Source organism: Zootoca vivipara, chromosome 5 (assembly GCF_963506605.1).
Source record: "Zootoca vivipara chromosome 5, rZooViv1.1, whole genome shotgun sequence".
In the NCBI taxonomy this organism is placed as follows: domain Eukaryota; kingdom Metazoa; phylum Chordata; class Lepidosauria; order Squamata; family Lacertidae; genus Zootoca; species Zootoca vivipara.
Genome location: NC_083280.1, coordinates 48106564 through 48128884, shown reverse-complemented (window position 1 = coordinate 48128884; position 22321 = coordinate 48106564). Strand labels below are relative to the sequence as shown.

Below are 22321 nucleotides of genomic sequence, written 5' to 3'. Positions count from 1 at the left end.
TGGTATGCCAAATGTGTATGCAAATCAGCCTACCCTCTGGCAATAATGTGGTCCTTGGCCACATTGCTCACCCCTGTCCTTGACAGTCCTCAATTTAGAAATATATGCAGGGTACACATTCCTCCAAGTTAATCAATAAGTAAAGCACTCTTGGATTTATTTTTATTGTGCAGTAAAAGGAGTTACCCTTGACAACTCTGTATTTAGTAAAATGTAAATATCAGGCAGCTTTTTGCTCTACCAATCAATAGATTATTAAGAATTGTGCAAGTATCACAAGGTAAAAGATTCAATCATCTCCACTTTACTCGATGAGGCAACCATGCTTTGCTTTTCAACTTCAAACATGTTTTGACAATTAACCACCAACATATTATAGTCAGGTGAGGGTTGTAACCAAAATCTTTTACAACAGGTCCTTGTGAAATCTGAAGCCAAAATATATCAAAGGTCACCTTGTATAAAAGAGAGCCTTATTGTTTTTCTAAGCACTCTAACAAAACCTTTGTTCAAGTAGAAGGAACTCAAGAGAGTAGTTTATTTAACCCTAGGCAATGGAAGCAGCATACAATTTATATTACAAAGGTGGAAGATGAGATTACCTGATGAAGTAAGGTTGTTTTATGTTGGAATACTGGGTGGAGGCCTCTCTCAAAAGTAAAGCTTCAGGCTATTATTTCACCTTTATGAACTAAACCAGACATTACATAATTCAGCTATCCTTTGTTCGAATGCTATGTTAAATGTTTTTATTAATGGTTTAAATATTAATACTAATGCACAGCCTTAGGCTAAGACCAAGGGCAAAACTGAAGGTAAATGTTTTGCTGAAGTTTGATTCAGGAAATTCAATAGATATGTTGCAAACCCCTGAAAAAGGAGAAATGGTATGCAAACCACATTGGTTATTCTCTCTTCACTATCCTTCTATTCATATTTTGAGGATAAAGATAATGGTCAAATCTACTTTGACTTAATCAAATAGGTATGGAGAAAAAACATACCAGTTGCCATAAATTACGCTAAAAAGGAAGTGTGTCATGCCTGAGTTAGAGCCATCTAACTTTGCTCAACTACATCCCTTGAGCTCAAACCAAAAGCATGTGGGAAGATGTCTGCGCAAAAAAAAGTGTTTTAAACAGCAGGTGCCTCCCACAATCGATCCCCTCCATTCAAGCCAGGTCTGTACCAGGGGAGGCAGAAGCTGGGTTACACTTGCCCCAGGCCTTGGGGGGCTAAGTTGGTGGAGGTACCCGACTCGGACTGGCTGCCCTGGACCTCAGACAAACTCTCTACGGGCCTGATACAGGCTCAGCTACCGGTATTTCAACTCCCAAAGTTCAAAGACCGTTTTCAATGTGACAAATGCTACTGCTGCTGCAAGCTCACATATGCAAATACAATCGCACCTCGGGTTAAGAACTTAATTCGTTCTGGAGGTCTGTTCTTAAACCGAAATTGTTCTTAACCTGAGGTACCACTTTAGCTAATGGGGCCTCCTGCTGCCGCTACGTGATTTCTGTTCTCATCCTGAAGCAAAGTTCTTAACCCGAGGTACTATTTCTGGGTTAGCAGAGTCTGTAACCTGAAGCATCTGTAACCTGAAGCATCTGTAACCCGAGGTACCACTGCACAAGCAGTCACACACATCTCATGGTATGGAATGTAGGCACATGAGGTGACCAACTTGGCGGTATTAAGTGAGTTTGGGTCTGGTCAGTGCCAAAGGAAGGTTACCTACAGGGCCGTCTTAAGCATATCGGGGGCCGGGGGCCATGGTGTGACGATCCCTCCAGCGCCCCCCCGCCCCGTTTCTAAGCTCCCGCCGCGCGGCAGCATTACTCCCCTGGCGCCCTGCGCCACCCAGCCTTGCCGTAGGGCCGACCCTGCTTACCTAGTAAAACATGTATGCTCCCTGGTATTTCATGACAGAAGGCAGGCTATATGTGTAAACAGATCAATGCACAAGTAAAAAAGGCTCCATGGATAAAGGCCCAGTGAGTTGATAAGTTTTCATCATATTATGACAACCTGATAGATAATACAATACAATATACTTTGTATTATTGAAAGAACTAAAGAAATAATTAATTACCTACATATTGTGGACACAGTTTGGGGTAAGAGATTTAGACCAGTGGTTCCCAGTTAGGGGTCCACGGAACGCACCCAGGGAGTCTGCAGCCCAATCCCTTGCCTCCACCCCAACTAATTTTTTGTCATTTCTGCATGCTAATATCACAAATTTTATGGTCTGCTTTAGTGCTGTGCGATTTTTCCATATGTTGGCCTAAATCGGTTTTGAAATCACTCTGCAATAATGATTTTGACCCAGCAATACACAGCAATATTTTGCTCCTCACGCAAGTCAGCAGGAAAGCAGCAGCAGCCACAGTGGATGTCCATCTTCACTGGCTGCCACCGCTGTCTTCCCTGCTGTTAGCAGCTTGATGCACCCCCCCAACCCCATTCCCTCCCACTCAAACCAAGCAGTAGAGGTGACTCCGCTTCCTCTTCTCCCCCTACCCGTCCAACCTCTGTGACTGCTCCTTCCCTCACCGCCACATCTGATCTTCAATTTCAGACATTGTGATATATCAGAATATCACAATGTATGGCCACTGATATATCACGGTGTTGAAAACCAGGTATCACTCAGCCCTAGTCTGTTTTTATTTTTTTGTATACCTTTGCTTATTAAGGTCTACCCCACATTCTGTCCAAAAAATTGCTTTGCAAAGGTAACTACCACGGAGTCATCAAAATTTTCAAAAGTAGGGGGTCCGTGGCTTGACTTTCAAAAAATAGGGGGTCCTCAGTAATTAGCTAATTGGGAACCACTTATCTAGACTCTGTGCCTTTGCACAATGGCAACCTGCAACATTCCTTTTCTCTGCCTTTGAGGTCCTATTGCCAGGGGGGAAACACAGGGTTTCATTGAGCTCACAAATGGGCACTACGCCTGTACTCAACTGGAACAACATAATTCTATTTTTTCTAAAAACCTATGCAAACAGTTCTGAAAAGAATGTTATGATCATCCTTTCAATCTGTTATATGCCATACATGAGTCATACCTATTTTGAAAGCCAAGTCGCACAAAGAAAAAAGAGTGAGATCAATCTTTCACCATTAGAAATCCATAAGGTTTCTAATTTAAGTCACTTCCATCACACTGAAAACAGAATATTCCATGTGTCCCTCCCCCACACCAGAAGCAGATAGTTTTCTGCAGGATTAACATATATTTTATTAAAATAAGACATTGCACATAATACTATGCAAGTTTTAAGCCAAGCCAAAGTTTCAACTGCAGAAGCATTTACTAAGATCCTTGTTGGGCTGCTTGTTTACTATGTGTTGCCAACAAAGATTATTTTATTTTTAAATTTACAAATACCTCTGTGGCTAGGAAATCACCTGTGCATGCAGAAACCTTATTTTGAAGTGTTTCCATTTCATTTACAAACTAATAAACATCTAACAGAGTTAGATGTGGAGAGAAGGGAAAATAAAGTTTGAGATAGTTAACTGTCCTACTGGCTCAATATTTCAGGTACTTGCCAAACACACTGTGATGAAGTACATACATTATACTAATAAACTGTGGCAAACATTGGTAGAGAGGCTGTTGATTTCCATTCTATTACAGTACTTTAAAAGGTGGGGAAATACAGAGATGTAAAAAAAGGGGCTTAAGCAATGACAAACTGTTAATGATAAAAATTCTGAAGGGCAGAGGCCCTTCTCAGTAGTGGCGCCCACCCTTGTGGAACATCCTTCCATCAAACAGAAAGGAGAGAAACAACTATAGAACCTTCAAAAGATAACTTGTTCAAAGGCAGTTAAAGAACCATAAGTAGCAAATAGCTCAATTTAGAAATAGACTAAAGATAGTAGTCAAAATCCTCAATTCATATCACAGGGATTATAATCTAATTCACACAAGAATTCTGTCAAAATTAAAAAGTACATATTAATTTAATCAGAATATTGCATGACAAGCAAGGAAGTAGTTGTAGAACTATTAAGCACTCTTGAAGCATAGCAAGAAATGGGTAACTGAACTTGAAATCATCACAAACTAGGTCTGTAATTGCTCTGGATTAGACAGATAAATACAGAGTTGTTGCAGAGTAGGGCTGGGAGATATCCAGCTATATCACAATGTCTGGAAATAGAATGGAGCTATGTAGAGGCATTGGCCATCTTCATGGTTTTCCCCACATTGTGACTTTTGCATAGCACATGCACAGATCATGATTCACAATATATTGCCAGGTAAAAAATTAGGAAACCAGTATCATATGGACTTGAAACCTGTTTTGGGGTTATTTATCACCCAGCTCTAACACACATCATGATTCACAATATATTGCCAAGTCAAAATCCGATATCATGATATGTACTTCAAACCAGTTTTGGACGATATATATCGTCCAACCCTATTGCAGAGTGATCCCAGGTTCCTAACCTCACCTTGTCTGGAGGAACACTTGATCCTCCCTTATTAGATTGGGGTGAGAGTGGGTGATAAAGTCACCCTAAGCAACTTCAGAAGCTCACACCCTTCACTGTTCTTCTGAGATTAATACAGTATACAAAGTGCCACAGAGCATGAGGTAGAAATAGTCTGAAAATAAGTAATCTTGTGATGCTTGAAAATAACCCAAGATACTAGAAATGTTACATCATGTGAGGTAACTACCGTATATTCCGGCGTATAAGACAACTGGGCATATAAGATGACCCCCAACTTTTCCAGTTAAAATATAGAGTTTGGGATATACTCGCCGTATTAATAAAACGACCCGGCGTATAAGACTACTCCCGACTTTTGAAAAGATTTTCCTGGGTTAAAAAGTAGTCTTATACGCAGGAATATACTGTAATAGATCACTATCTTAAAATTATAGACAATTTTGAAAGATTGAGATCAAAGTTCTGCATGGCACTCTTTGTAGACACGACACTGATGATCCAGAGATTTTTGGATGACTTTATAAAAGACACAGTGCTTGAATCAGCATGGAAGTTTTGAAGGGCAACTTGAATCCAAGTTGAAATTGGATGCTTCCAATCTCCTCCTTGCAGCCATGCCAGAGTTTGTTCGCAAAGAACTAAAAGATCACTTAATATATTAAATCCAAGCACAGTCATAATGGTTAAGCAAATAGATGTGGTGAAACTTTACTAGTCAGGTATGTATTCAAAAGTGCCTCTCTTGGGGATCTACAGATGTGCAAGTCAATAATACAAAATATGTCTCACTTATTATTTATGAATAATGGTTGTGTTCTTGCTGTTTGAGTCACTCACTGGGTGCATCTTTTAATCCTGAAACATTCGGAAGAGACCATGATCCTTGCTTTAGGTTTACTGTGTCAAATAGCACCAGTTGTGCTGCATAGCTGCCAAGTTTTCCCTTTTCTCGCGAGGAAGCCTATTCAGCATAAGGGAAAATCCCTTTAAAAAAGGGATAACTTGGCAGCTATGTTGTGCTGTGAGGAGTATTTATAGCTTTAAAAAGAAACTGCTACACAAGGTAGCCAAACATTTTCCATGTATCTTAAAAAACAAAAACAAATTGATGGCAGATATTATTTCAGTCTGTAAACCTCCTTTAGATTGCAAGTTCTCAGTAACCAACTTCTAAGTCATGTTTTGATTTCGATGATTCCTGAACACCTAGAAATGAATTATGGCAGTTTGAGACCTTTTATGTAGGAATAGCAGTATAAAGCGTATTTCAAAAAGCTGAATATTTTGTGAAATATTTTATATTATTATTTTGAGCTGTGTCCTTAAAAAACCCAAACTATAGGGCAGAAAGATACCTCAGTACAGTATACAGTACTGCAAACTTTCAAACAAGACCAAAATAGCTAAATCAATGGTGTGCAGTTGACAGAAATCTACCAGCAGATCCTAATCTGCAAGGATTTCTGCCTCTCAGTAATGTCAACATAACCAATAATAAAGTGACACCCATCCTCCCCCAAAAGGAAAGACTGCTGAAATGAAGAAAACTTGAGGTAACCAGGAATTGATAATTGTGTAGAAGGGTGGTGAGCTCAGCTTGGTTCTGATTCTGACAAAAAAAACCAGCATATTATATTATTAATATATATTAAGAAAAAAACAATATATTTTGGTACTTTGCTCCAGTTGGTGGATCTCATAGTTCTAGTAAAACACAAGACAGATCTCGCAAGTCTAAAGTCTGCCCTCCACAGATCTAACACCTGACGTAATGTATTTTAATTCACCTTCATAAATCCAACAATTGGCATAACACAACCTCACTTTGAAGCTTGCACTGCTGCTTAACTATCCATTTATTTTCTCTTAGCTTACAGCAAAGTACCAAATAGTACCAAGAAACCTGGCAGGAAAACAGAACAATAACAGAGTGATTCATCCTTTGCCATTCAATCCCAGCTTCCATCAATCAGAGGCTCATGGACACCTGCAGAGTAAGGATGAATGCCATATCTTGGCCAACAGCCACTGGCATGGTGTCTGAACATCTGCATGGCTGTGATTGCAATGCAAATAACATAAAGAAGTACAGAATACTGGAGGCTTAGAACTATAACACATTCTTTTGAAGAGCAGGTTTCTCCTTTTCATTGTTGCAGAGAACTTGAAGATGTGTTAACACTGGCCAGGATCCAAAAGGGGCATATGGGGAAATCCAAATTAATCCTTCCTTCAGAACCCTTACACCACCTCATCTGTACCCCAATACACACACAGCATTTCTGGATATTGTTCTTTCAAGGACTTAGGAACTAACCATGTAGGAAAGGAATATATAGCATTTCCAGCAATCAAAGAAGAGAGAGGGGAATATAATACTGCTATGAGTGAAAGCGCTCAATCACGCCGCATGCGCGTGCAGAAGCAGCGCCTCTGCCTTCAGACTTTTCGGGTTGTGGACGGACCCCCAGAATGAATTTAATTTGTATCCGGAGGGTCCACTGTAAACATTTCCCCCTTGCCTTTTTCTCAGGAAAGAACCAGTATCAAAATTCATTTCATTACTTTAGGAATCTTAATAGGTAAAGGTAATCCCTGTGACGGGGTGAGCTCCTGTTGCTAGGTCCCAGCTCCATCAACCTAGCAGTTCAAAAGCACGTCAAAGTGCAAGTAGATAAATAGGTACCGCTACAGCGGGAAGGTAAATGGCGTTTCCGTGTGCTGCTCTGGTTCCCCAGAAGCGGCTTTGTCATGCTGGCCACATAACCTGGAAGCAGTACGCTGGCTCCCTCGGCCAATAACGCAAGGTGAGCGTCACAACCCCAGAGTCGGACACGACTGGACCTAATGGTCAGGGGTCCCCTTTACCCCTTTTATCACATGTACTAGCAGCACAGGTACATTTTTTCAGTAACTCTGTTGCATGAGGCATATGCTTGTGAGAATCCCACAATGTATTCCTTGGCCAAATGACTGAAGGTGTTCTGTACCCTGCAACATTTGAAAGTACCTTTCTAACATCAAGCCCTAAATACACTGCTTGTTTTATAATCCAGTCAAATACAAAAGCATCATCACTTACATATCTGCTTTTGAATCCTGGATGCAACAGATTTGCATCAGCATCAATTGGTCTAGCAACAAAATTATGTTGCCCTGTACTTTCTCCCACTCTCAGTACAGTGGTACCTTGGTTTACGAACTTAATCTGTTCCGTAAGTCCATTTTTAAACCAAAGCATTCCTAAACCAATGCGTGCTTTCCCATAGAAAGTAATGGAAAACAACCCCTAAAACAGCAATTTAACATGAATTTTACTATCTAACGAGATCATTGATCCATAAAGTGAAGGCAATAATCAATGTACTGTACTATAAAATAAATAAGATAGTATTGTAGATGATAAAAATAAAAATTACATTTTTTCTTACGTGCACTGATAGTCATTGTTTGGATGGGGGGCTTTTATCCATTTCTGCAGTCACACAATCAACCAGTAGCTGAACTGGGTTCCACACAGACACAAAAATAAGTCACAAAAACGAAGTAACAAGCCACAGTCACGAGTCAGTCCCATAAAACGAAGAACAAGTCACAGTAAAAATAAAAAAACACGCAAAAAAATATAGCAAAAACAAAAGCTCCAAATACCACCTCTGTGTTGCGTGGGTGTCAGGACTCAATAGCTGACAGATTGAACAGGAAGCCTCTGATTAGCAGCGGGGGACTCAATTTACAAATGGAACACACTCAACAGGAAGCGGAACATGTTCTGCTTACAAGGCAAAGTTCACAAACCAAAACACCTACTTCCGGGTTTGCAGCGTTCTTAATCCAAGTTGTTCATAAACTAAAGTGTTCTTAAACCAAGGTACAACTGTACTTTAAGGCCTAGTAAAGAGAGCAGAAACAGATCCACCAACTATGCCAACAAGAGGAAGACCACCAAGCAAAGAAGACACTGAATAATTGCAAGGAGAAGGGAATGTGGGTTTATTTTAGCTCCGTGGAACTCAGTTACAGATAACTGCACTTCAACCTGTCATGAAACTAGAAAGGGAAAATGAAAAGCAGAAATTTATCAGTGAAGCACTTTAATGTTCTACCCTTCTATGCAAAATGATCTCCCCTATAGGTTTAAGCATCATGGATAAAATATCTGTACTGTATATTTCTGCATACAAATTACTTTCACTGTGGTAATATTTATAAGTCAACAATGACTTATTATGATATGTCCTAAATGAACATGCAGCTTCCTAAAACACAGTAGCCATAGTGCATGCCCATATTCATGCACTCGAGCAGAAAATTCACAGGAGTATGCAAAACACACAAGATAATACAATATTAGGGTTGCCATATTTTTGAAGAGCAAAAAAGAGGACACACTTGCCGACTTCTATTTTTAACTATGGATCACTATGACGACTCTACCATGGAAAAGAGGACGAATGGCAACTCTATAACAGTTCTTACCATGTGCCTTATCAAAAGCAGCTCAATTACTGTAGTGTAAAGCAGTGTTTCCCAATGTCGGGTCTTCAGCTGTTTTTGAACTACAACTCCCATCGTCCCTACCTAGCAAGACCAGTGAAAACAGCTAGAGAACCAAGGTTGGGAAACACTGGTGTAGAGCAAGCACCTGCAATGAATGACCTACCAAGCCAAATGCTGATCTCCTACGGTATGTATGACAACCCCCTGAAATTGTATAAACTTTTTTTTTTGCTATATGCCTAGCATTATTTTAAAAATGTTTGGGTTTTCAAGTATTTGGGAGACCACAATGCATGGCTAATAAACTCTGTTTGACTTGTGAGTTATAGACTGTGCAGGCCTATAGACTTACGTTTTGGATTTTTATTACCGTAATAAAGGATCTCAAAGGAAAGAAATCAAAAAGTTTCACTCACGTTTATCTAATATCACTTCACTCATCAAATCATAATAACAATGAAGCCCATGTCACGAAGGTTGGCATACCTGGAGGTTACCAATTCGGCTAACTATGATGTACAGTATTTGGAACAGAGCTACAGTAACAATAAAAGGAAACCCAGATAATCTGAATGGTCATAGAAAGCTATTCTTCTCTCTACCTACAAGTCCTCTTATGAAATTTCATCCAAAGAAACAAGCCACCAAATATAGAACAAAGTAAATATAATAATTTGTGGCAATATAGGCAGAGACAGTTGAGGAATATCTTGTCTGCACTGCCAATATCCATGAAAGGGTGCTCTCCAAAAAATATAGCTCAGAACACAACATTAATAGCAGCGTACACTTCTAAAAGACAAACAGCTCAAGCAATCTGCTCCATGTTTACAAGCAACAGCAGTATGAACACCTAGTATGTGTCAATGTAAGATACCCAAGACAGTCTTTGGGAGATGATGGAAAACACACCCCAGTGGGGAGCCACAGAAAACACAGATGATTAACTGGCAGAGTATCAGTGGAACAGGACCTCACATAAAGTGAAGGATGCAATGGCAATTAGCTGGAGGACAGAACACTTAGGAAACTGACTAGTTTGCACAAGCTGCAAGTAAACATGGCAGCCATTCTGGATGCAGCAAACCATTTGGCTACAACTCAGGAAGGATGCATAAAGGTGAGCCCAAGCCTCATTAGCCCATTCAGCATTGTTCACCCCAAGGAAACAAAAAGTGTCAGCATGGCCCCTAAATCTAAACGGCTTAAAAAAAACTTTTGAAGTTTCAACCCGTCCCCCGGTCTGAATGAACTCTCAGGTCTAGATGGCACTCAACTCCCCCCCTCCCCACAGCGGAAAACAAGGTGAACGCGAGTACTGTATTCACAAATTCACTCTGTTAGGCGGTGTTACACACCTAGTGCTCAGACGTAGGTACAGTATAAGTAACTCCAAAGTTAGGATGAGCAAAAGGCCCTCCCCTTCCACGGAAGGTTCATTGGTGACGCCCCACCCCCTACACGGTGCCCAAAACAATAAACGGAGTGATATCTCGTATCATGAATCGGGAAGATGGGTGAGGGGGGGGGGGGAGGCTGGACTCCCTTTGAATTAAACATGGCTCAGGATGTGGGCGGACCTAGCGGCGGGAGACGTACAAATACCCCCCCAGAACATCTTCCCTCCAAAAAGAAAGTGTGCGCGAGGGAGGAAGGAGAGAAAAATCCCCCCAAGAGCAACTGGGACACTTTGAATCTCCCACCCCTGAGCGAGAAACGTATGAGGGCTAAAGTAAATGAACAACCAGCCGCCCTTCCCGGACTCCCAGAGCCCAGGATACCACCCACTGCACCCCTCGGAGGAGAAGGGTGCAAGGAGCCAGCTTACCTCAGCAGCGCCCGCGCCTTTGTGTTTCCCTCTTGCCGCCTCGGCTGCTCTGGCTGGCTCGCAGGAGCAGCAGCACCTCCTACGGGGAATGAAGGCGGGGCGGGCCTGGCTGGAGTGACGAAAGAGGAGGGGCGGGGCGTAGCTACCCCACTATCTGGCAGGAAGGGTCGAGCGGGCTCCTCCCCCCCGCACTTAACAGCACACTATCTGGCAGCGCCCCTCCCGTGCCCCATTGATTCTCCCGCGCCTGCCCTCCCCTAAGCCGAGAGGCGCGCCAACGTTCGCCCAAGTTTGAATCCTCCCCGCCCCCACATCCCCCCTCGGAACAGCGGGGTGGAGGGAAGGAGGTCAGGTGGGCCGCCGCGGCCGCCGGAGCTTCAGGGTTGCTATGCGGCAGGCGCGAGGAGGAGGGGAGGGGTAACTTCGTTGCTCCGCAGCCGGAGGGGAACCGGCCAAAGGGGGCGGTTTGTTGTTACCTCGCAGCGGCTGCGGGCGACGCCTGAGGGGCGGAGGCTCCACAGTGTCCGGGCCCGAGGGGCGGGTCTGTTGGCGAGCGAGGGCCCGGCCAACCGCCCGTCATCCCTGCCGCCGCCGCCGCCGCCACCACTCGCACTCCCGGGTAGGTCGCCTTCGTCTCCAGGATGTGAAGCCCCACTCCCTGCCCTCCATCTCCACGCAGAAATATTGGATCTGCTTCCCGCTCCCCATATGCACCCAAGAGGGAGAGGAGCGGGGGCTCCTGGTCGGTTTCCACACGTGACAGGGTGTCTTTTCTTGTCGCGTGTCTACCTTCGAAGACCAGGATCTGCACGCTCACATTGAAGATTGCCTGGATTAGGAACACCGTCCACACGTGGCGCACGCAGCCCAAGTCCCTCAAGCAGCTGAGCCGCCTTGATTTTATTTTATATTTTATTTTTACTATATATTTTGTTAAACCTATATAAAAAAACGGCGGGCTCTCGCAAGCAGCTTTGGATGTTTTCCTCCGCGTTGTGCTCCCTATCCAGGCTGCGGCGCGCGCCTTCGCGTGTGTGTCTGCTAGCACGTCTGCAAATACCACGCCTGGGGGTAAATCCCCCCCCCAAACTGCGCAGTTCAGTGCAAACTTACGGGGCAGGACGAAATAACTTGAGAATAAGCTAAGCGAGATCATTTCTAAACCCTTTCTACAGGTCCCTGCAGCCCCTCGGGACTTGCTCGATTCCTTTCCCCCTTTCGTTCTGCAGTCACCTCTCATCTCAGTTGAGTTCTGCTACTCCATATTCCCTTCACGTTCTCCACACAACTCTTCCATTCTCTACATTGCATTACAAATTCCAGTTTATCTCCCCGATTATGTTGCTGCAAAGACAACGTGTAACTTTAGCCTTCCTTCCCGCATTCCTTTACATTCACATTCCAGAACCAGATAGGCTGCAATCCCTAACTAGCTGCTACAAACTGACTTCAATAGGACTACTTTGGTATGGGGTTTGAGAATCAGCCCGCTTCAGTATATATTACCGTCTCCTGTGTTTCTTAAATAGATTGGCCACTCCTTTCAAACTCGTACCTTCCTTCATTTCAGACTTTCTCCCAAGCCCGCAGACACCTGTTTCCTCCATGACAACCCGACTCTACACGTTTGCTCAAAAGTCCCACTGTGTTCAATACTGATTCCTTTAAAGTAAGCATGGGAAAGAGTGCCGCCTTAAAAGAGATCTCACTCCTTGCTGTTCACAGCCCAATCCTTCTCAGGTTTGCTCAAGAGAAAAATCCAGTGATTTCAGTGGGTTTTAATTGCAATTCAATATGCTTGGAATTACAGGTTTTTTCTCCTCAAAATTAAGTCCATGACAGCCCTTTTTACAGACACACATCATAGCTGCCAAGTTTTCCCTTTTCTCGGGAGGAAGCCTATTCAGCATAAGGGAAAATCCCTTAAAAAAGGGGATAACTTGGCAGCTATGACACACATTTTTGCTCCGATTTCCAGCCCTTCCAGTATGCACTCACTTAACATGCTTTCCATTTCTCTCTCAAGCTCCCACTCACCTCACTCAGCCAGACACACCCACACCTCCTACTACCGGTACCTATGTTCAATATTCCCTCCCCCCCTTCCCCCACATAATAAATATTTTTAGCTAATTGGAAGGTTCTTCTATCAACCAATATGGCTCTTTTTTTCCTCAAAAAAAAAGAGCCTTAATAATGCTTGAAAGATCCAAGACTGCAGATTTCAACTATCCATGGCTCTCCTTACTCTCCGGGATTATTTCATCACCATGATATGCTTTTAGATTCAGAAGTACAGTCTTGTAGTGCTTGAGGATATGGGGATTTTGCCAGCTCCATTATGGCAATATGTCATCCGATATTTGCTGTACTTGGATCTTCAATATGGAAGGGAGAGGTTGCATATTTCTGTGTCATTAAAGAGAGAAAATGCAATCCTAATTACTTCCCTTCTTGCATGAAAGTTTATGTTAATTTACTGTGCAAAAGCACTCTGAGGGCAGGGAAAGGGGAGGCGTCTCTTGCAGTCAGACCATCAGATCATCATCCAAGTCTGCAACCCTTACATAAAAAGCATGCAGCAGAATAGATACCAAGCATGGCTGAGTATTCCTTCGGCTTTCCATACCACAACTTAAATATGTTATAAAATAATAGAAGCTTGCTTACCAGATAGTGTCCCTGTTTTTCTTGTGCGTATGCCTTTTCCTTTTGTAGGAGTGTTAAATCGTGCAATGCTGCATAGAGAGTCACAGCACACACACTGCAGCGGCTCTAAAGCTAAAAGGACAGGAAAGTATGTTACTTCCTAGAGAGGCTCTATATTGCCACTAGGCGCTGGCAGAAGCAAAAAGCATTCCCTCTCTCTCAAAGCTTATTGATTCATCCCCAACTGTTTCCTGCCATCTAGGCTACACGAAAGCTTATTTTATAAAAAATGTACTGGCAAGATTGTATATAAAGTTCAAACTCGGGGGGGGGGGGGAGATTGCAACCTGATATTTAGCAAAACAATGGACAAACTTCCAAGTTTCTAAAGTAGAAATAGACAGTAGAAATAGAGAGTAGAAATAGACAGTACTCCCAATGGAGGGTTGTTGTAGGAAGTGGAGTCCCCCAAGGATTGGTGTCTGAGCCTGTGATTTTTAGCTTGTTCATAAGGGGTTAGCAACTAATGATCCCAAATAGCTTGGGGTGGTTAAAACAAAAAAAGGATTCTGAGGAGCACCAAAAAGGTATCTCCAAATTGTGTAATGGGCATTAAAATGGCAAATGCAATTCAGTGTAAGCAAGTGCAAAGTGATGCTCATTGGGGCAACAAATCATAATTTCACATATATGTTAATGGGGGGGGGGAGAGACATTGGTGTTACAGTGGACAGCATACTGAAAATGTTGACAGTGTGTGACAACTGTAAACACACACAAATTGTCTGCATAGCTGCCAAGTTTTCCCTTTTCTCGCGAGGAAGCCTATTCAGCATAAGGGAAAATCCCTGTAAAAAAGGGATAACTTGGCAGCTATGATTGTCTGTTGGGTGTCACCTGAAAAAGGGTTTGAAAATAAAACTGCCAACTTTGGTAGAGCATGAGACTCTTAATCTCAGGGTTGTGAGTTCGAGCCCCACATTGGGCAAAAGATTCCTGCATTGCAGGGGGTTGGACTAGATGACTCGCATGGTCCCTTCCAACTCTACAGTTCAATTATTCTAAATCTATTATGCAACCTCAATTGGAATACTGTCAGAAAAAATATTTCAAAAAATTATACATTGCTTCGTTGTTTAAAAAAGCCTCAAAGCAGTTTAGAAAAATATAAAACAATAAAATTATCAATAAGAAGAATCAACAAAAAATTGAAACATTTAAAACAATAAACTAAAAATAAGCATATCTGGGTAAGACTGACTAAACAAAAATATTCTTAGGCACTGAAAGAGTACAGTGAAGGTGTCTGCCTCATATCTATAGGCAGGAAGTTCTGAAGTCTAGGTGCTGCTGTACTAAAAGACTGGGTTCTTACAATGTGGAACTGGTATTATATGGCACATGTAACAGTGCCAGTTCTGCAAATCGAAACAGTCAAATGGGCATATATGGGGTAAGGTGCTCTCACAGGTAAACAGTTCCCAAGTTTATATACTTTGTATACTAGTAGTAACAACTTGGACTTGGACCTGCAACTAATTGGTAACCAGTGCAGATCTCTGAGCACAGGTGTTTTATGCCAGCAAGGTGCCACTCCTGTCAGCAGTCTGAACTAACTGCAGTTTCTGGATCAAGCACAAGGGAAGTCCCACATGGAGCACATTGCAGGAATCCAGGATTGATGTAATGGATGCATGAACTACTGTGGCCAGGCTTTCCCAGTCCAGAAATGGCCATATCTAAAAAACCAATTACATTTGGTAAAAGGCACTTCTAGCCAATGAGACTACCAGTGACCGAGCTGAATCCAGAATAACCCCCAAACTCTGAACTTGCTCCTTCAGAGTAAGAACAACCCTATCCAGGGTTGTAGGGTTGCCATATCTTGAGCAAAAAAGAGGACAGTGGGAGCCACTGCCAGCCTGAGCCGGGGAAACAAGTACCTGAGCTCTTTCCCTAGCTTGGGCTGGCAGTAGCCGCAGTGTGCAGAGCAGCCTGAGCCCGAGCCGCCTGAGCCACCCCCCCTCCCTGAAAGAAACCCGGACATTTCCTTTAAAATGTAAAAATCCACCCAGATGGGCATGTTGGCCCCCCAAAAGGTTTTCCCTGGATGGAGTGCTTTCTCCCTAATCTTAGTCCATCTCTCATCAAATTTGGGACAAGGAAAGTGTCCTGCCTGATGTGCTGGGCTGATGACCATTTGAGAGAGACCCATGGTTGTCATGGAGGCCATGAAGTCTCAAGCTGGCCCAGCAGCAGCCTCTAAGACGAAAGTACCGTACTTCTGTCACAGGATATAGTAATGGCTACCAACTCGGATTACAGTGGTACCTCGGTTTACAAACACAATTGGTTCCAGAAGTCCGTACTTAACCTGAAGCGTACTTAACCTGAAGTGAACTTTCCCATTGAAAGTAATGGAAAGTGGATTAATTCATTCCAGACAGGTCTGCAGAGTACTTAAACTGAAAATACTCAAACCGAGGCGTACTTAAACCGAGGTATGACTGTACTTTAAAAAAGGATTAGACATGCACAAGCCATGATAGCTATGTGCTACCTCCATTAAAAGCACACCAGGTTACAGCCATAGTTGTATAGCAAGAAACTTCAAAATCTACTTCATGCAAAAGTTTCATATTTTGTGTGAATGCATGTTGTAACTGCTAGTTAAATGTGCATTGTAGCTGGGTTCCCCCAGAGTGGCTGGGAAAACCCAGCCAGATGGATGGGGTATAAGTAATAAATTATTAATGTTAATGATAATATATAAGTAGAAATACTGTAAAGCAGTTATGGGAAATATTACATTTAATTATATGTTATAGCATTTTTAAGGAGGCTAAGAAAGACACATAATTTTGACATTAACGTATGAATACCAGGTCTGCAATATTTTCCTGAAAATCATGAACAGAAGAAGAAAAAATAATAATGGGAAGAAAAAAATCAAGCTTAGTCCCACTGAACTCAACCATAAGATTTCTGTTAGTGTCTATTAATCAGAGAACCTCAAATATCTGTAGCTGATAATAAAGAGGGAGTAGGATGCTGCTCCAGTTAAGAAGTGTGAAACACGTTTTTCTATTAATGAGAGCAGGAAATGGGAGGTGTAGATCACAAAGGTGTTAAATATGCTAAATATGTAGGAATCTGCATAAAGAAAAATGTTATTTATATATACAGTAAATATTGCATGCTAATCTTAAAACTAAACATCAAAGTGATTTTGAAAGCTTGGTTCTAGTTTCAGAAGTAACTCATAGAGTGATCTGGTACTATTTAAACCCACTTAGCACCAGTTTACACAATCATTAGAAGCAGTAGTTATCAAATCACTTTATCACAGGATAACACTTTAACACTTTTACAATCTGTGTTAATTAATCTGAAAGAACTATTACACCCCCTTGTTCTGCATTTATTTCACATAACAGAGTGGCTAACATGGCAAACCTACATATTCCTACTTAGAAGTAAACCCCATTAAGTTCAATTTATGCTTCAAAGGTCAACACCAGCACCTTAGACTGGAAATGGAAACTAACAGGCAGCCAATGTAACCAGTGTACGTTAGTTGCAACGTGAGCATCTTGCTCTCACAAACATTTCAGTTGCTGTACTCTGCACAAACTGAAGTTTCCAAACCGACTATAATGACAGTGAGTAGAGCACATTGCAGTAATTTCATCTGGGTGTGGCCAAAGCATGCATCACAGAGGCAAGACCTGCCTGCTTCTGATAAGGACACACTTGATGAACGAGTCCAATCTGGTAAACAGCACTTCTGGTCTTTTGTTCCTCAATCAGTGGCTGTGTTGGTGTAAAATGCTGCACATCAATGGGCTGTGAAATGGACCAAAGGCCTTTTAAACACCACATACATCCTGTGGAGTTCCTATGCAGTATCTTTTGGCAGCATCCTTTTGGTGGCTTCTAATTAACACACACAGGATTTGGTTGCATGTCCCATGTACTTAATATGTGCTGTAAAATTCATGGCACATTGTTTGTGCAATTACTGTACTCCTGACATTTCTAAAGAGAAGATTGACACACTAATGCTTCATGCTAATAAGGTGAGTAACTATTTGTACACATTGCAGAAAGCTAGACAGATCTGCATCATTCTCTTTCTTATAAAAAAATAGTCAGAACATAATCCAAAGATTTTTGCTATCAGTTTAATAGATTGCTAATAGATTTGCTTCAGCAAAATAACTTGATATGTCTCCACACAGCTATAGACTAGAAATCAGATATGCCCAACAAATCACGCTAACTTGTTCAATATCAATAAAAATTACCGCAGTGTTTCCTGGCACAAGTTCCTTCCCCACCACCACCACCAAAAAAATCAAGAGCATTATGCGCTCACTTTACTCCTTAATTTTCTGTTCTCTTTTAAAGCCATTTCAGCGTCAAGAAGAGATAGGGAAACTTGCCAGATTGCAATGTTGTAAAATGTGTTCTTCGTGCAAATGATCCCAAGAACTTTCCGAGAATGATACATGTTGTGGCTAATGGCTATATGTTCCTAAGGAACATCAGGTTGCTAAAAAAACTATCAGATAATAGCTCCAGGCTTTCACAATTTGCTGCATTATCTATTTGCCAGATCAAGATTCAGCTTCTCAACTCAAGTAAGTAGTTGTAGATAAGGTCTCTTCTCTCCCTGCTTCCTCATCCTTGCGTATTGGCTTTATAGATTCCCAACTATATGATTACTTTCTAAGGCTTTAAGATTAACTTTTCATGTCGCAAAACATTTCAGATTTAGCCCAAAACATGGAGGGTGGGATTTTCTGGAACAAGCATGCATTTGGGAAGGGAGCAAGGTAAGAGAAAACAGATACAATCCTAGTCACTTGCTCATCTCACAATCGTTCCATCGCCCCAGATTTGTATTTACTTCTTGTACGTTGAGCCTGGACCTGAGGCATGCATGTTTGGAGTTGATTCTTGGATAATGTAATGAAGCCAGGAAGTCTGAAAATGGGGCTGGGCTTGCAAATCCCTACAATGCGCACAAAAACATAACATAGCTACTTACTAAGCAGATTTTTATTCTGAGGCTGGATTGCAGTATCTGGCAGCTTGTTTGCTAATGTCTCTCTCATGATTCTGTGGGGGACTGGAGAAATATGCATAGGCTTATATAAAAACCAACAGGAGAAGAGGAAACCTTTGAAAGAGCAATAGGAGAAGACTACGACTCTCATCAACCCTAACCATAGGTAATGCTAGCTGGAAATGATAGGCGTTAAGAGTTCAACAACATTTGTTGAACATTTGTAGATTGCGAGATCAATAAATAATTTTAGATGGTAATAGTGATGATTGGTGTTTATACATGCCAACCAACATTAATGCTGCATTAGTTGAGCTATACAATTGTTATTGTGTTGATGGTTATTAGAGGAACTTTTCTCATGAAACCTACCAGGAAATCTGTAAGAACTTCATCCTCCAGGGATCATATGTTTGCTCTATGACTACCGAATGTCTAGAGCCTAAAACTGACCCTGGAGTGGTCTTGAGCTCAAAAGAATTTGAACATGCAATAATGCACTAAGAACAAAATCTTCTTCACTGGAGATACACAAATAGCTGCACTCATTTCATATACAGTAAACTTGCGATAGCCTTCTGGTCTGGGCTTGAGCCAGGCAGTTCTATACCCTCCAGTCCAGTGTGTTGACTTGTTCACAACTGCTGCTGCCCTTTGCAGCACAATCCTATGCATGTTTGCTCAGAGGTGAGCCACTACATCCAAAACACATTAGTCCCTAGTAAGTAGGTATAGAATTGCTGTCCTGGCACTTACTCCAAAGCAACATCAATAAACTTAATGCAATGAGTAAAGGGCAGTAGTTAAGTGACCTTATTCAAGCCACTCAAAAATTGTATGTAGCAGTCTTATCCCTTGCATTAAAAAGTAAAACTTCCTGTGCAGATGACTGTAAACAGGGTCAATCAGTGTATGCAGAAATTGCCACTCGATGGGAAACAGACCAAAATGTTCTCATTGGCTGCTCGGAACCACTCATTCTGGAATATAGCTGTAATGGAGAAAATTATGCATAATTAGAGTTTTCAACAAGGATTAGACCCTCCAGACTCTTTTTATATTGTTTAGCTTCCCATAAAGCAGAAGCCTCATTTTCAAGACAACCCCAACACAAGCTGGGCAAAGCTGGAACTGTACTTGACAATCAAGTAACTTTTTTATGTGAAGATAACTTTTATTCTGATGTTTTTTGTTCATGACTTGGACTTTTTTTTACTTCAGACTTAACCCATATGCAACTGTACTTACTCTATGTGCCTATTTTATGGGTTTTTTAAAAAAATCTTCTAATTTTCATCTGTTGTTACTTCTTACTGCAGGCAAAGCATCAGGCTTCTTTATCACTGGCTGGGTAGAGAACACTCCTGAAACTGAAAAGCAAAGCAAAGGAAAATCCATGGGGTAGAGTCCAACTCTAGCCCATAAAATAAAGTTCTTCAAGGGTCATGTTACTATACAGGCTGTTTTTGGTTCCCAGGATCACTTAAGTAATTATAGGGTAATTGTGATAATGAAAAATCCACCCATTGTCAGAGACTGAGAAGCCGGTTGAGGCCTCTTCCAGATGAGGCTTTTGTTGTGCTCTCACCTTGCCTTAGATAGTTAGTCACTGCATTTTCCAGGTTCCTATTCTTAAATTGTTCAGCTTCTTTGAACAAGTTGCCATTCTTTAAATGTAGTAAGCCGACTGGACTGGCAGCTAAACCCTACTTCAACCCTGGTGACAGGATAGAATCCCCCAATGCACTCGAGGCAGCCGGCTAATTTGTGGGGGACAAGCCATGTTGCATACACAGCTCTGTCTTCAAACAGAGGGCAATGACTAGGGAGAAATGGCAAGGAAAGGCAGTTTGCCCTCAGCTTCTGCTGCTACCTGAGGTGGTTTCCTTACTTTGCCTAATGGTAGGACTGGCCCTCACTGCAATCGAAGTTCACTATTCTAGTCTGACTGCAAGCAAAAGCCTCTGCTGCTCTCATGAAACATAAGAATGATAATCTATTAAAGAGAAGAGGGGAAAACTGTTAGCAAAGTGGGGAAAGGAGCTGAATGCCAATTCACTTACAGTTGAGAGAGCTTTTCATCCTTCCAGGCCCAATGACCACTGCTAGTACTTCATACAGCTTTGCTCTGTTTTGCATCTTCTCTCTGCCTGTTTCTTGATTTGGGGTATCTCTCTACCTCCCACTTTCTGTCCTATGGGGAAGAAGGAGCAACGGTTTAAGGAGAAGAGCCCCAGTCTCTTTCTCCCCTTACTTCCCACCCATCTCTGTCTTCCCAGTGCCTGCTGCTGTCTCCAGCCATGAATTGTTTTTGTCCAGTGGGAGACCCATCTTTGGGTCAGGTTGGCATCCCCCCTCCCCGTGGGGCAAGGCCCGTTGACTGAAACACCAGTACCTACTGAGGTTAACACAAAGGAAGCGGACAATGCTGTAACTCTTAAAGCTTTGGTCCTCAATTCTTATCATCCCTGACCATTGGCTATGGTGGCTGGGGCTGAGGGAGTACAACATCTGGAGGACTAAAGTTGCCTCATCCCTCCCTTTAAGTATGATTCTCTGTATTCTAAGGCTCCTCCAACCATCTTCTATTGGGCAAGAAAAATAATCTGCTATCTTGTTTGAAACTTGTAAGGAGTGGGGAACCATAAGTTGCTGAACTACAGCTACCACTAGCCCTATCAAGCATTGCCAATGGTCAGGGATTATGCAAATTGTATTTCAGCAACATCTGGAAGGCCAAATGTTCCCCACACCTGTTATAAGTAGTTTCTAAGGAAGCAACAATTTGTATAGTTCTTACTCGGTTACCGTAAAAGAAATGAAAGTAAGTCTCCTATTGTGTGGTCCTGAACATGTCTATTTAGAAGTAAACCTCCCTGAGTTCAATACTTTCTAGAATGATTGCAACCATCATTTTCCCATCTCAGCAGAAATGGAACCAGGCTCACATTCTTGGGATTAAAACTCCAGGATTACAAAAATAATCAAGCAAACAGCTTCCTCTTATGTTGTACTAATATTGTCCCAATAGTATTACAGCTCATATCATGCCAGAAAACCTAGTTCTCATTTCCTGCTAGTCCCCTCAGGGCAAGAAAGAACATCCTGTTCTTCTAATAGCATGAGCCAAGCAACAACTATTTTTTTAGGGGAGAAGGGGAAGGAATAAAATCAATTTGAAAGTACGGTATATGAAAAGACAAGACAATGCTAATCCTGGATTCAGATTACATAAATGCAATAAGAGCAAAACAGATCTTTTCGAATCCATGATTTATAAACTCCAGCCTCATGGAAGCTTAGCAGGGAGTTCATATCAGTTCAACAGTGAAAATATCCAGGTGTTATCATATGAGCGATAGCTTATGATGCAGAAAGAAGGAAACACCCAAAGTTTAGGGTGTGTTTTATGCAGTCCTTCACCCAGGGACCCATTTTTGTCTTTTTGGAGGGGGAGTACATTACAACTTGGGGGTGAAAGAGGTGATAACAAATACTGTTCCAATGTGAAAGGTTGCAGGCTGGGTAGTCAAATTCATGCTATTTCAGTGACTTCGCAGGGAAAATGTTAAAGTTCATTTTAATCACTTTTGTTTTCCATATGTCTGCAAAGAAAAGGGTGAATTCTTTGGAGGCTACATATGTCTCTCTTACACACAATATGATTCTTTAAGGGTACTTCCAGACAGTCACGAGTTTATTGAGGGAAACACACTGCTCAGGCATGCAAGTTTTTCACAGTGTCCTCACAATGTTGGTAGCATAAAAATGACAACCAGTATTTTCCCACA

General features: G+C 41.9%; 1 protein-coding gene across 9 annotated transcripts in view; it reads right to left on the bottom strand.

Moving 5' to 3' along the window:
• Positions 1 to 13602, bottom strand: part of ADD3 (adducin 3) — a 106737-nt gene extending 93135 nt beyond the window's left edge. For 3 of the 9 annotated variants that reach the window (XM_060274726.1, XM_060274725.1, XM_035134155.2), the window contains exon 1: positions 10811 to 11225. The gene's annotated coding sequence lies outside the window, so the exon portion shown is untranslated. Of the gene's footprint in view, positions 1 to 10810; positions 11227 to 13480 lie in introns of those variants that run through there. The other 6 variants (XM_035134161.2, XM_035134156.2, XM_060274727.1 and 3 more) reach the window with 4 other exon arrangements.
• Between the last annotated feature and the right edge of the window lie 8719 nt (positions 13603 to 22321).